Below are 15,829 nucleotides of genomic sequence, written 5' to 3'. Positions count from 1 at the left end.
GGCGACAGAGCAAGAATCTGTCTAAAAACACAACAAAATAAATTTTTTTGGTGTTATTCATTGTTCTTTTTCATCTTGTTTACTGCTCTTAAATTTAATCTTGTCATTAATATTGCCACCCCTGCTTCTACTACTGTGTATCTGTCAGGACTTCTTTACTGTTAATCATTCGTCAACATTTTTGTAGTTGATTTCTTGTAAATAGCATACAGCTAGGTTTTGTTTGAATGCTATATAGCAGCCTACCTTTTATTGAATATCATCAATCCCTTCATATTTGCAATATACTTCATTTTATTTCTTCCATCTATTTTATGTTTTTTTTTTTTTTTTTTTTTTTTTTTTTGAGACAGAGTCTTACCTGTCACCCAGGCTGGAGTGCAGTGGCCTGATCTCAGGTCATTACAACCTCTGCCTCCCAGGTTCATGCAGTTCTCCTTCCTCAGCCTCCCAAGTAGCTGGGATTATAGGCACATGCCATCATGCTGGGCTAATTTTTGTATTTTTAGTACAGACAGGATTTTGCCATGTTGGCCAGACTAGTCTCGATCTCCTGACTTCAAGCGACCCACCTGCCTCAGCTTCCCAAAGTGCTGGGAATACATTCGTGAGCCACCGCACCTGGCCATTAATTCTTTATTTAACATTATTGTTTGCTCTATGTATTTATTTATTAATGTTTTTATTACTTTTAAAAATATATTCTTACATTCCTCCCCTGTTTATTTTAAAATTTAATTGTACTTCATCATGCTTATATCACCTTCCATGTTAGTTAAGGTAATACTAGCTGCTTTACAAAACTTCACTTCTGTAGTTTAATATGCAATAATTTATTCGTAACTCACATTAACACTCCAATGTCATTTCAGGTAGTAGAGTTTTGCTCTGCTTAATAATTTTGGAACCCATAATGACAGATACTCTGTACGTAACTACACCTTAAACTGGATGTGAACATCAAGCTGGCAGACAGGGAAAGAACATGAAGGATCATGCTTGGCAGTGAGGCGCAGTTTAGTCACATGCAGAAACTGGAAAGTTGACCCGAGCCATGTATTAAACATGTACTAGCCAAAATCAGACACATATGACTCTCCTTTTACTTAACAAGATATAAATTATATATACCACCAGGTTTTTGATATTTCTATCATGAAGTTACCAATACCAAGATGTAATGAAAATAAATTTTCAATACTAGCTGATGTTCAAAAGTACATTCAGGAGAAAAATGAAATGGAAATTGATAAATATGCTAGTTATCTTACCTGTTTTTATTTATTTATTCTAATTAGTTCTGACTGTTTCCGCACGCACTGCATATGCCCTGAAGCAGAGACAAAGCTAAGAAGCCTTGAACAGCTCCAACGGTCGGGATGAGCATTCATACAGCATTGTCTCATGTCATCCTAAAATGCCTCCAAATATTTCATTAGAACCTTTCTAAAAAGTGTTTGTAATGAATATATAATAAATTTATTAAGACTGACTTTGCTGGTAGGTATTTATAAATAATATGCATTATCTGGGGAAAGGGAAATTATTGAGGAAGAGCTACTGAAAATGTGCAACACTCCAGAATCACCAAATTTCTTCATGATTCATTTTGCTCCACAGTCCCTGGAAGGAGAAAAGGCCTGGAATTAGTAAACTCACATCATTCAATTTGGTGACCCACCACTGAACAGGACCATAATTCTGTAGCAGCTCAGCTATGGTTAAGGATTAGGCTAAGGATTAGGTTACAAAGGTTAATTAAAGCACCCAAAGAAGGATTCAGAAGACAATTAGAATGCATCACAAAGCATCAGCACTACCTTGTGCTTTATGAGATATTTTGTACAGCTGGTCTTTGCTAAATGGAGAGCTAGTTTTATGTCACTATAAATTACATTTAATTGCAGTTTTTGTTACATAATTTACTGCATCCTTGTCTTCTTCAAATTTCTAATTTAGCTCTACTTTTCGAAAGCTTGACTTCCTCTGTACTTTTTTTCTTTTGTTTGCACTGTATGTCCATCCTTTCTCCCACTGCAGTCACATATTGTCTAAGCCATGGAGATTTGATCATTTATAGCCCAAGTTCTATGTACCTCACTAGGAGTCAAATTCAACTTGTATCTGTCTCACTTCTAAATCTAAGTTCATTGATGAGATGGTTGGTCTATCCTGCATTCAGGCATTCCAAAGACTTCTAAAATAAGTCCTCATCCTTAAGAACATGCTATTTTTATAAATACTTTGAGATCTTCCTCAATACAGCTCCCTTTTGTGTAAAATAGAATACCGGGAGGTTTATCTTGAGCCCCACCTATAAAGTTGATTATTAGATGTCCTGGAAGAAACTCATGATAGTTCTTCATCAGAACTATTTCATGGCATGAATCAAAGCTGCCGTGTCATTGTTAGCTCTAGAAGATATCAAATTTTATCTGAATATCATGCAAGCAAATATTAGTATCTGGTGGTAAACAGGTAATATAATAAGCATGTTTTGGTGTTTCAAGGTTTTCTAATAACCTGAATTAGATTACAATAATATCATATAGCTTATACAGGGAAATCCAAACACACAGAATACATTTATGTTACTTCTCTCACCTAAGTGAATCTAAATTAGGTTACAGTTCACATAGGTGTGTGTGTGTGTATGTGTGTGCATGAGTGTAACCCCAATAAAATAATCACACTTACATATATCTTGAAATCTGAATTATTCACATAAAAGTTTGTTAACATAAAAGTTTGTTAAAAATGCAGCTGAGTAAAACATTACTCAGCTGCATTTTTTCTGTAGGCTGGGACATGCAAAGATGTAATCAAAATAATAGCCTGATCCTATGCATGCACCTACATGCATGCATACATACACACACAGTACCCTTATCTGATCATTTATAAAACAGAGAAAATAATAGGAGCTCACAAAGCTATTACTGAGATAAATGTATATTTCAATCTATGCATAATGTCTGATACAAGCATTCCCAGTAAAAGTTAACTATTATTTTAACAACAGTGATTATTATTGTTCTTTGAACAATGTTTTATTATGGCTTTTATTATTATAATATAGGATATAGTTTGGGGCATCACATTGTACCTTGTCTCTTTCATTAAGCAAAACACCTCTATTAGCTATCTTAAACTAAATGTAAAATTGATATTTCTTTAAAACATTTGATGAACAAATTGAAGGATAGAAATGAATCCCTTTCCCTGAATTACCATCTTTGCTTTGGAAAATATCTTTAATATTGAGAATCTATCCTTTCTAAGGAATAAAATGGACAGAAATGAAAGGACATGGCACAAAGATACAGAAAAGAAGAATTAGAAAGATTGCTTAATGAGCACTTTGGTCTTCTTGTCCAAGAACTATGAATTTTTAATATTTGCATATATCAAAGTTTCCAAAAAGAACTACTTATAGATGTTTTCATTAATAATGCATCCCATAAAAGCTGCATCAAAATATACTAATTATACAATTATTCCCTTTCTGTTTATTTGACTTGTTTTAGCATTCTTGTAATTGCCACAAACCAACTTCAAATTGTATCATCAAAATTCTATAGACACAGCACAAATCAAAGAATATATTTGATTCATCCTAAAATTTAATTAGAAAAGTGTATCTGTGACCTTTTTGTTGGAGAGTGTTGAATGTTTTTCTTAACGAATGTCCCTAGGCAAGAAATAATTATCATAAAATGTGAGAAAGGTACACTAAGGTACAGAGCAATGAGGTTATTTATCAGCTAATAGGGTATCTCACGGTTTGATATCATGCAAATTTTTTATCATTATGGAAATTTAATTTGCACCTCTGATTCTTTTGTGCTTTCCTTAAACCCAGTTCAGCTGTTAAGAGTTACCTTTTATCTCAATAATTGTAGCTCTGATTTATTCCTCTTTTTCAAACAGTGAAAATAGTCAAGAAGATATCTGCCATTTAATGATTTGGAGAACACACAGCAGTTCAAGGCTTTCTTAATACTCAAAGGCAATATAATTGTGCTTTCAATTGTGGTCACAGTAATTTGCAGGCACTTGGCTTGGTACTCAGCGTGGGTGCATACTGAGAAGTAGGGGCAACTGCTCAGACATTCTAATTCTTCATTCTAATTGTCTGGCCATTCTTTCAGTTTAATAGCACATGCAAATTATCACCTTATTCTTCAGTCAAACCATAAAACTAAGAACCAGCAGATCTGTTAATTGGAGTTTAATTTAGGACCTGGGCCAGATTTCTATTAGAGTAATTCCCTGGATTGGCCTATAATTTCAGGAAAACATTTTGTTTTCGTTCATTTTCTGACTTAAAACTATTGAACAATATTATCTTATACCTTCCCCTACATCCCTACTAAAAAGATGCAGAGATATCTTCATTCTTAAGTTAAAATCATTCTACAACTAAAATGCCAAAACTTGATAACCACATAAAATAATATTAAAAGTTTGGGATAGTATCTTATTAGAAGGAAAACACAGTGAAAAAGATGAGTTTTGAAAAGCCGTGGTGTTGTCAAGCTCAAGGCCACAAGTGGTGGTAACCTCTCAACTGAAGCCCTCGATTAGAGGGCAGCCACAGGCCATCCTGGTCATCACAGCCACCTTTGCCTGACCACTTGGGCTATTGAAAATGCCATTCTGAATTTGGTTTGATCTCACAAATCAGGAATCTCATACACGTCCAAAAGTTGTCATTCTAATCTGGGAGACATAAGTAAAAGCAAATGGGTTCAATTCAAAAACTATGTACAAAGTGACTATATGCTAAGTCACTTTTAAGGATGGTGGACAATATAAAAATAATAAAAGCATAGTTTGCATCCCCTAATCTAGTAAGGAGTTTGGCACTTGCAAAAGCTGTGCATAACACAAGGCAAAGAAAGGCAGTAAATTCTATAAGAAGGGAACAAAGTGGAAAGGAAGCCAGAGAAAGAAGGTAATTCTATGAAGGACATGAATACTAGAGGCCTCGACATGATTCCGAGTTTAGTCCAATGTAATAGTACAGTCCTCCTAAAGGCATAGCCTTGGTGGTTCTATACAAGTGACAATTGTAAAGTCCACACAAGGTTAAGATGAAAAGGCAGAACTCTTATTGTTGGTCTTGCCCATATCATGCTGCATGCCTCAGTGAATTTTTTCATAAATAAATATTCAAACTCATGAAGCAATGGCCTATTAGAAGGTTTATTAGAAACTTAGTTTAACTGGCTTCACTTAGTAATGGTATTTCAGTTATATAATCATTTCATTACTTTCTACTTATTAACAATATTATATACCATTGAAAATAATCCAGGTATCTGATTATTGAAGGGTGAAATATACATTGGGTTACTAGTTGAAATCTCCTAAATTATGAAGAGGGAAACAGACACTCAAGGAGTTTAAGTGACTCTCCCAATGTCACAAGTAGTTAAAATGGGCAATGCTTGGCCAGGTACAGTGGCTCACACCTGTAATCCCAACACTTTGGGAGACCTAGGTGGGCAGATCACGAGGTCAGGCGTTCGAGACCAGCCTGGCCAACACAGTGAAACCCCGTCTCTACTGAAAATACAAAAATTAGCCAGATGTGGTGGTGGGTTCCTGTAATCCTAGCTACTTGGGAGGCTGAGGCAGGAGAATTGTTTGAACCCGGAAAGCAGAGGTTTCAGTGAGCTGAGATCATCCCACTGCACTCCAATCTGGGTGACAGAGCAAGACTGTCTCAAAAAACAAACAAACAAAAAATGGGCAGTACTAAGAATTGACTTTTTAATTTGTTTATATATGAATACTTTTATCTTTTGATGATCAATATTTCTGATAATTCACTATCCAGCTAGCAACTATTTAAGAATGTATCTTTATGTACTTGCACAGTTTAGGTTGAGAACACTTTAAATGTTTTAGTGTAGAGCTCTTTTAAAGATTTTTGGTTTTGTTAAAAGGACTTTATTGCATAGCAGCAGTCTATATAGTTCAGTTTACAGAGGCATAAGGACATTAAATAATGATTGTTCACTCCCTTTCAATGCCAAATTGGAAACATTACAGGTACATCCTGAAGGTCTTTAGAATGTTCCTCTGTGGTATATCTTGGACAAGTTGAAAGAGGTTTATGAAAACCAAAGGACAGGATGGGAAGAGAGTTAAATACAACCAAGTAATTATTGTGGAGCTGGATAAAATAAAAAAGGAACTAAAATTCCAAAGAATATTAGACACAAGGCAGAAGGAATTGCTGCTGGGTTAAACATGAAGATATTATAGACCGTGCATCTCTGGAAGGCAAATAAGAAAATAACAACAACAATAACAATAATAATTTATAGGTTTTTTTTTTAACAGAATGGGCATTATGCCAATTGGATCAACTCCAATAGGCAGAATTAGAATTAACTCAATTCAGTAGCTGGAAGATAATTTAATTCCACTAGAAAAAAGAACTTTCTAACAGAGCTTTCAGATAGGAAATGGGAATTGTTGTTTAATAGGTTTAGATTTTCAGTTTTGGAAGAGGAAAAATTTCCAAAGATTGCACAACAATGCAAATATACTTAATGCTACTGAAATTTACACTTAAAAGTCACTAAGATGATACACTTTTTGCTATGTACATTTATCACAATTTTTAAAATTTAAATTTAAAGTACCATCCTGTAAGGTAATGACCACCCATTTTTGTAAGTACTCTGACTGGGAACACAATATAGCATTTTTGTTATGGAGGGAAACTACTACCTTAAATAGAAGGTTGAATCAGACATTGGGAAATCCTTTCTAACTTCAGGAGGTTAGAATTTTAGCATCAACTTTCTGTTTTGAAGCTACGTTTATTTTATCAAATCCTCAAAGAAGTAAGTAAGTAACCAAAGAAGACTGACAGTTACAGATTAACAATTATCCAAAGAGGCAAAAATTCAATTCAATAAAAATATTAAACACACATTGTATCAATTTCCTAAGACTCCCATAACAAAATACCGCAGAGTGGATGACGTAACAGAAATATATTGTCTCACAGTACTGGAGGCTAACATAAAAAACTCAACCTGTTGACCAAGTTATGATCTCTCTGAAACTTGTAGGGATCCTTCCTTGCCTCCTCCTAACTTCTGGTGGTTTTCTGGCAATCTTTTGCATTCCTTGGCTTGTAGCTGCATAACTCCAATCTCTGCCGTTATCATCTCTATGTGTTCTCTCCATGTCTCTATGTTTTCATACAGTCATCTTTTTTATAAGTACAACAGTCATATTTTATTAGGGTCCACCCTACTCCAGTGTAATCTTATCTTAACTAATTACATTTGCAAAGAAATAATATAACAGAACACTTCTTAAACGTGAGAAAGACATAAACATCCAGGTACAAAAAGGTCTTAGAACACCTAACAGATTCAACCCAAATAAGACTATTCCCAAGCACATAATAATCAAAAGTCAAGGGCAAAGAGAAGATCCTAAAAAACAGCAAGAGCTAAGAAGCAAATAACATGTGAAAGAACACCAATTCATCTGACAACAGACTTCTCAACAGAAACCATACAGGCCAGGAGGGAGTGGAATGACATTTTCAAAGTGCTCAAAGAGCAAATTAGACTCCAAGAATATTTTATCCAGCAAAATTATAATGCAGTGATGCTATTTTCAAATAAGGTCTCATTCTGAGATACTGTGGGTTAGGACCCCAACATATAATTTTTGTGTGTGTATAGGGAGACACAATTTAACCCACAAGATAAACTATGCAAGATATTGTCCAGACTAAAACGATTACTAGATGATCTTCTTATGATAAATGAAAGTTTTGCCTTATTCTCCACTGAAGCCCTAGTACCTGACCCAAGCTATCAATTAAGAAATATTTGTTGAGGCCAGGCGTGGTGGCTCACGCTTGTAATCCCAGCATTTTGGGAGGCCAAGGCAGGCAGATCACCTGAAGTCAGCAGTTCAAGACAAGCCTGGCCAACATGGTGAAACCCTGTCTCCACTAAAAATACAAAACTCAGCCAAGCATGGTGGTGCATGCCTGTAATCCCAGCTACTCGCGAGGCTGAGGCAGGAGAATTGCTTGAACCTGGGAGACGGAGGTTGCAGTGAGCTGAGATCACACCATTGCACTCTAGCATGGGCAACAAAAGCGAAACTCCATCTCAAAAAAATAAGAAGAAGAAAAGAAAAAGAAAAGAGAGAAATATTTGTTGAATAAGAGAAAAGTTAAATGTGACCATGAGCTCATGTTGAAATAATAAAGTTAGCATGTCCTTTGGAAACCTAACAGCATAGCCCCAACAAGAAGTTGCAGAACTAATTTAGTTTATAAATCACTAGCATCGCTTGCCTTTTCTTCAGCTGTGAGACCTGGACCTACAACAGATAACAATTTCAGGATCATTAGCATTCTCTTAATGCCACTTTCTATGGAAAGACGAGCTGTAATGGATGTCTGCAAAATAGCTCATTTCAGCAGTTAGGAGTTCAGATCACACCACACAGCTCCTCAAGATGTTACTGAGAATTTCAAAGAAAAACAACAGCAAGGTAGTGTGACAGTTATTGTGTAAGTAATCCCAAGTGAGGTCATTGCAAACAAAAGAGATTGAGGAAAGGCTTTCTATGAGTGACTGATTAACATTTTCAAATAATTTGATGTGATTGTGGAAAACAGTGACAGACAAATCAAAATGACATCCAACTATAAAGAAAATTCTTGGGCCAGGTGCAGTGGCTCACACCTGTAATCCCAACACTTTGGGATACCAAGGGAGGTGGATCACCTGATGTCAGGAGTTCAAGACCAGCCTGGCCAACATGGTGAAACCCCGCCTCTACTAAAAAATACAAAAATTAGCTGGGCATGGTGGCAGGCGCCTGCAATCCCAGCTACTCAGGAGGCTGAGGCAGGAGAATTGCTTGAACCCAGGAGGTACAGGTTGCAGTGAGCCAAGATCACGCCACTGCACTCCAGCCTGGGTGACAGAGTGAGACTCTGTCTCAAAAGAAAAGAAAAGAAAAGAAAGAAAAGAAAGAAAGAAAAGAAAGAAAAGAAAGAAAGAAAGAAAGAAAGAAAAAGAAAAGAAAGAAGAGAGAGAGAGAGAGAGAGAAAGAAAGAAAGAAAGAAAAGAAAGAAAGAAAGAAAATGCTTTAGCCACAGCTCAGAGTAAATGATAGCAAGATACTAAAATTGCAACTACCAGAACAAAGTAAATGACAAATGTCAACTGTACATGATGTAGAGGTGACAGTTGTACTTTGTCTTTTTAGCCTCATCCACACACAGAAATACTATTGTCACCATTAGTACTTTATCAAGAAGAAAATAATAACACATTTAGAAAAATATGCCTCAGACATTTCTACAAGTACAAATCTTAAAAGATTTTTATTTCCACATATGCCTAACAAATTGTGGGCATTCACTCAATCTAACAGAGGTTGACAGCCCAGTTTCTCAAAATAAGATTCATGCTTTATGTAAGTTTTATGTATATGCTTGATCCAAGTAAAGTTAAATATGACAGAAGAAAATCATATTTTACCCAACCATCTGGAATAAAAGAACCTAAACTGGTATGTCAAGAATAGTCAAGAGAGACTCGTCATACTAACCTAGCTGCCTTAGCCTGGCACTGAGGATTTTGATTTTCTTCATGTCAGAAGTGAGAGACAGCAGCAGGCTGGTCAGCGCCTCACCCTTGTTGTGTGCAGAGCAGAAGAGATTGTCCTAGATGTGTCGGTTTGTAATCACACCTCATGAAAAATACCGCACCATCCTCCAGATATCCGTCTAGATATATATAGACAGGGTCTTGCTCTGTCCCCCAGGCTGGAGTGCAATGGCTCCATCATGGCTCACTGCATCCTTGAACTCCTGGGCATAAGCAATTCCTACTGCTTCAGCCTCCTGAGTAGCTGGGACTACAGGCAACAGATATTTTGAAGAGTCACTCCATTCTTCATATTTGCAAAATAGGAACCTTGAGATATTTTCCCCCTCCTACATAATATACATTCACCAAACACAAGAATATTCTAGGCATACATGTATAATACATGCATGATCTTAATGACTTTCAAGCACTTTTCCAGGACATATTCACGTTCAAAATGATTTTAGATCCCAAAAGAAATAAATGTCAATTTAAAGTACAAATAACAATGAGACATCTAAAAGTTAAGCATGTCCTCACATCATTTTCTTCATTATATCAGATCATTAAAGTCTTCAAAATTGTCCATTATAGGGGCATTTTAGTTTAGTGTTACTTATTAAAAATGGATTAAAATAAAATTATTATTATTATTATTTTTTTTTTTTTTTTTTTTTTTTTTTTGAGACGGAGTCTTGCTCTTTCGCCCGGGCTGGAGTGCAGTGGCCGAATCTCAGCTCACTGCAAGCTCCGCCTCCCAGGTTTTACGCCATTCTCCTGCCTCAGCCTCCGGAGTAGCTGGGACTACAGGCGCCCGCCACCTCCTTAGCACAACATCCAATGCAAATAACAATTACTGACTGATAAATACCTAAAGCAAATACTCAAATCAAAATAAACATAATTCTTTTTATTTTGTATTGAAGTATAACTGACATTGACATAAACAAGAACACATACCTAAAAGCGTACCATCAGAAAGATGTTGACATATGGATACATCCTTAAAACTGTCACTACCATCAAAATAATGAACATATCGTTTGCCCCCAAAAGTTTCCTCGTGCCCTGTTGTTACCTTTCCCTCAAGTTTCTGCCTCGTCTTCCCCAGATAAACATTGATTTGCTTTTCACTACAATAGATTAGTTTACAGTTTCTAGAATTTTATATAAATAAAATCATACAATATGTACTCTTTTGTTTTAGTCTGGCTTCCTTCCCTCAGTACAATTATTTTCTGTGTCATCTATTTTGTTGCATGTAAGAATAGATCATCCCTGTTTTATTCCTGAGCAGTATTCTATGGCATAGATATACTACAAATTATCCATTCCTCTGTGGAATTTTGGAATCTTTCCAGATTTTGGCTGTTACAAATAAAGCTGTGCTAAACATCTACAAGTATTTGTATGGACATATTTTTTTTGTGAGGGAAAGCCAATGTCTAGAGTAGAACTATTGAATCATATGTAGGTATATGCCAGGCTCTTTTCCAAAATATTCATCATGCTATTTTACATCCCCACTAGCAGAGTGTGAAAGTCTACTTCCTCTCCATTCTCATTAACACTTAGTATGGTCAGTGATTCTCATCTCAGCCATCCTAATAAATGTTTAACGGTATTTCATTTTGGTTTAAGTTGCATTTATGTAGTGACTAATGATGTTAAGCATCTTTTCATATGCCTATTTCCCATTGTATATCTTATTAGGTAAAGGGGATGTTAAAATATTTGTCCATTTTATAGAGGGTCTTTATTTGCTTATTATTAATTATTAAGCTTTGAGCCTTCTTTATATATTCTGGAACAAATCCTTTATCAGGTATATGAATACTTCCAAATATTTTCTCCCAAACCATGCTTGCTCTTTTATTCGTTTAACAATGTTGTTCAAAAAGCAGAAGTTTTTAATTTTATTTTGGTCATGATTTTGACCACATCTAAGAAATGTTTGCCTTACCCACATTGACAAAGGTTTATTTCTGTTAATTCTTCCAGAAGTTTCAGAGTGTTACATTTAGGTTATTGATTTTATTTTATTTTATTTTATTTTGCATTCAGGTTTGTAGTTTCCTAGCACCATTTGTTGAAAATACTAACTTTCCTGAATCACCTTTGCACTTCTGTCAAAAATCAGTTTTTCCTAGTATTTTCTTTTCTTTAATTTTCTAGAAGAGGCCAAGAATTCACCAGTGAAGTCATCTGGACCTGGAATTTTCTTTGTAAAATGGTTTTTAACTACAAACCATTTTTTTTTTAACAGAGCTATTTAGGTCAACTATATCTTTTTAAACAAACTTCAATAGTGTATGTCTTTCATAGGCATATAAGCTATCAAATTATCTACAAAAATTTGTTCATAATATTTTCTTTTTTTTTTTTTTTTTTGAGACGGAGTCTCGCTCTGTTGCCCAGGCTGGAGTGCTGTGGCCGAATCTCGGCTCACTGCAAGCTCCACCTCCCGGGTTCCCGCCATTCTCCTGCCTCAGCCTCCCCAGTAGCTGGGGCTACAGGCGCCCGCCACGTCGCCCGGCTAGTTTTTTGTATTTTTTTTTTTTAGTAGAGAAGGGGTTTCACCGTGTTAGCCAGGATGGTCTCGATCTCCTGACCTCGTGATCCGCCCGTCTCGGCCTCCCAAAGTGCTGGGATTACAGGCTTGAGCCACCGCGCCCGGCCCATAATATTTTCTTTTTTTTTTTTTTTTTTTTTTTTTTTTTTTTTGAGATGGAGTCTCGCTCTATCGCTGGGGCTGGAGTGCAGTGGCCAGATCTCAGCTCACTGCAAGTTCCGCCTCCCGGGTTTACGCCATTCTCCTGCCTCAGCCTCGCGAGTAGCTGGGATTACAGGCGCCCGCCACCTCGCCCGGCTAGTTTTTTTGTAATTTTTAGTAGAGACGGGGTTTCACCGTGTTAGCCAGGATGATCTCGATCTCCTGACCTCGTGATCCGCCCGTCTGGGCCTCCCAAAGTGCTGGGATTACAGAATATTTTCTTATTATCTTTTCAATAGGTGTAGAATCTTTAGTTATATTATTCTGTATATGGGCAATTTCTGATTTCTTGCTTTGCTTTCTAATCAATCTGGCCAGAGATTTATCAATTTCATAAATGTTTCCAAAGAAGGAGCTTTTGATTTCATCATACTTTTTATTGTGTTTTTGTTTTCTATCTCGCTGATTGCTACTCTGATAGTATTCTGTTTCTTCCACAACAGCAGGAAATTGCTCCTTTTCTTACTAGTTTCTTAAAATGGAAACTGAGGTAACTGATTTGAGAATTTTTTCAAATAAATATATTTAACACTATAAATTATCGTTTATGGGAACTCACAAATTTTGATATATTTGTGTTTAATTCTTACTAAGCTCAAAATACTTTCTAATTTCCTTTTGTATTTATACTTTACTCATGAGTTATTTCGAAGTATATTAGCTTCCAAATATTTAGGAATTTTCCAGTGACCTTTCTGTTACTGATTTCTAATTTAATTCCACTATGATTTTAAAATACGCTTTGTATGGTTTGATGATATTTTTAAATTTATTAAGACTTATTTTATGGCCCAGAACATGGTCTATCTTGGTAAATGTTTCACATACATATGAAAATGATGTGTATTCTGCTGTTGTAAGTGGCTGTGTTCTAAAAATGTCAATTACGTCGATTTGGTTGCCAGTATTGTTCACCTCTAAATCCTTACTGATGTTTCTCTAGTTGTTCTATCAATTATTGAAAGGTATTGAAATCTCTGAATATAACTGACGATGTGTTTATCTCACCTTTCAGTTCTATCAATTTTTCCTTCATATTTTTGAAACTCTGCTATTAAGTGCCTGATTGTTTAGGATTGTGTATACTCTTGACTAAATAACCCCTTTATTATTATGAAGCTATATCCTTTATTTATGCTAACATTCTTTGCTCTGAAATCTAATCTTTCTGATAATAATATAGCTACTATCTTTTTATTAGTATTAGCATGGTATATATTTTCCTATCCCTTTTTTATTGCATGGATGTTAACATTTTAATGTTTCTCCTTTGAAACTGTTTTGCATATATAATCATATTTTCTTACAAATTGAGTTCCAAATTATGTACCTGTCTTTCATTTAACATACTTAAAGTTTTTAAAACACACACACAGTTTTGTTTCCTATTTTGTTTACTAAATATTGTGTTTGATCTATATTTTTCTTTTCTTTTCTTTTCTTTTTTTTTTTTTTTTTTTTTTGAGACAGAATCTCCCTCTGTCACCCAGGCTGGAGTGCAGTGGCTCCATCTGGGCTCACTGCAGCCTCCGCCTCCCAGCTCCAGTGATTCTCCTGCCTCAGCCTCCTAAGTAACTGGGATTATAGGCACGTGCCACCACACCCAGCTAACTTTTGTATTTTTAGTAGACACGGGGTTTCACCATGTTGGCCAGGCTTGTCTTGAACTCCTGACCTCAGCCTCAGTCCACCTCGGCCTCCCAAAGTGCTGGGATTAGAGGAGTGAGCCACCATGCCCGGCCATACTTTTACTTTTAACCTACTTGTGTTTTTACCCTTAATGTATTTGGATCATCAGCTGAGTTTGTTAAATGCTTTGTAATTCAGAGACTTTGTTTTAAGTTACTTGCATAAATAAGAGTCAACCTAAAATTTACAAGACAGTACTTTGCATATATTATTTAATAGAATATCACATGCAAATAACAATTACTGATAATAAATTAAATAACCAGAGTAAATAGTCACATCAAAATAAAAAAATACAATTTTATGTTAGTTTAAAGCAGAACTGATTAACCTAAATGTGTTTAAAATATCTTATTGAATATTGATTTTTTTAAATTATTTGCTAAATTAGATTCATCAGTCTTGTTTAAGAAGAAAGTAAATGAGTAGTCTGATATAATGTATATTTTGTAACTCTGAACAAGAAGTAGACAAGTGAATCTAATATATTTGATTGTGTATGTTATTTTTTCTATCCTTGCCTACAATATATATGTTTGTCTATAGGTAATAAAATAATATGTATATATTATATATGTGCATATAATACATATATGAATATATATAATACATCTATATTATATATATGCACATATATAATACATACATTACATTATATGTGTATATATAATACATATATGTATCATATATGTATTTTATAGACAAAATATTAAGCATGTATCAGTGATTAGCAATGTTAATAGTAGTTTAAATCAGTATCTTCATTCTGAAATCTAATATATATGTCTATTTGATCCAGAAATTTCACTTCTGGGGTTTTATAATAAGGTAATTACACAGTATATGCACAAATATTTTTCAGTGATGATATTCTTCAAAACAGTATCTTAAGAACTAAATTAAAAATAAACCTCTAAGGGTAGGTAATTAAATTGTGCTATATCCATACAGTGTAATACTATGCATCTTGTAAACAAATAATATCATAGGAAAGTATTCACAACATACTATTAACCTAATGCAAATTGTATTACAAACAGCATACACAATGATTTCATTTTTAAAATATATATAGTAATGAAAGTTCTGAAACACATGAGATTACCCCCAAAAATAAAATAGGTCCATTAAAATGTTAAAAGTTGTCATCTTGGTTTTATTATCTAAGGTGCTTTGTGTATACAAAAGAAACCTTTTCTTTCCAAAGTTTTACACTGAATATGTAATTATTTTATAACTAGATAAAAAGCATCATTCACAATTAAAAAAGGAAATCCAAGACTTCCCATTACATTAATGAAACATTTATTAGGAAATGATATGCATCATAAATTACACATATATGAAAAAACATGGCCCCTAGCTTCAAAGTACCTAATAGAAATCGACCCTGACAGACTGTGCTTAGGAGAAACAAACATACATTTGAAACAAAGCTAAAATAGTAAAAACTGAAATCAAACTCCCTTTCTGGTTAATTCACATAAGGCTGCATCCAGCTGCTTTAGAAATATCAAAGACAGTCCACGCATTAACTGCTAATTCAAAAAGCAAACCTTGTAACTCTAATTATGCCTTTTAGAATTTTGTAATGTCTTACTAGTATTTGCCAAGTGGTGCGTTAAACATGAATATTGTAATAGCCATCACTCATCATCATTTTTCTCAATGCAATGCATTGAATGTTACAGCCTATATGATCTTAAAGTCT

General features: G+C 34.8%; 1 long non-coding RNA gene across 1 annotated transcript in view; it reads right to left on the bottom strand.

The window, feature by feature from the left end:
• Positions 1-666: 666 nt before the first annotated feature.
• The window catches only part of LOC117069693, a 325,386-nt gene continuing 310,223 nt past the window's right edge, over positions 667-15,829 (bottom strand). Inside the window, exon 5 of the long non-coding RNA XR_004431636.1 lies at positions 667-1,623. This is a non-coding gene — a long non-coding RNA (uncharacterized LOC117069693). The remainder of the gene's footprint in view (positions 1,624-15,829) is intronic.

This window comes from Trachypithecus francoisi, unplaced genomic scaffold (genome assembly GCF_009764315.1).
Source record: "Trachypithecus francoisi isolate TF-2019V2 unplaced genomic scaffold, Tfra_2.0 Lachesis_group3, whole genome shotgun sequence".
Taxonomy (NCBI): Eukaryota; Metazoa; Chordata; class Mammalia; order Primates; family Cercopithecidae; genus Trachypithecus; species Trachypithecus francoisi.
Note: the sequence above shows the minus strand (reverse complement) of the source record. Positions and strands in the feature narration are given on the sequence as shown.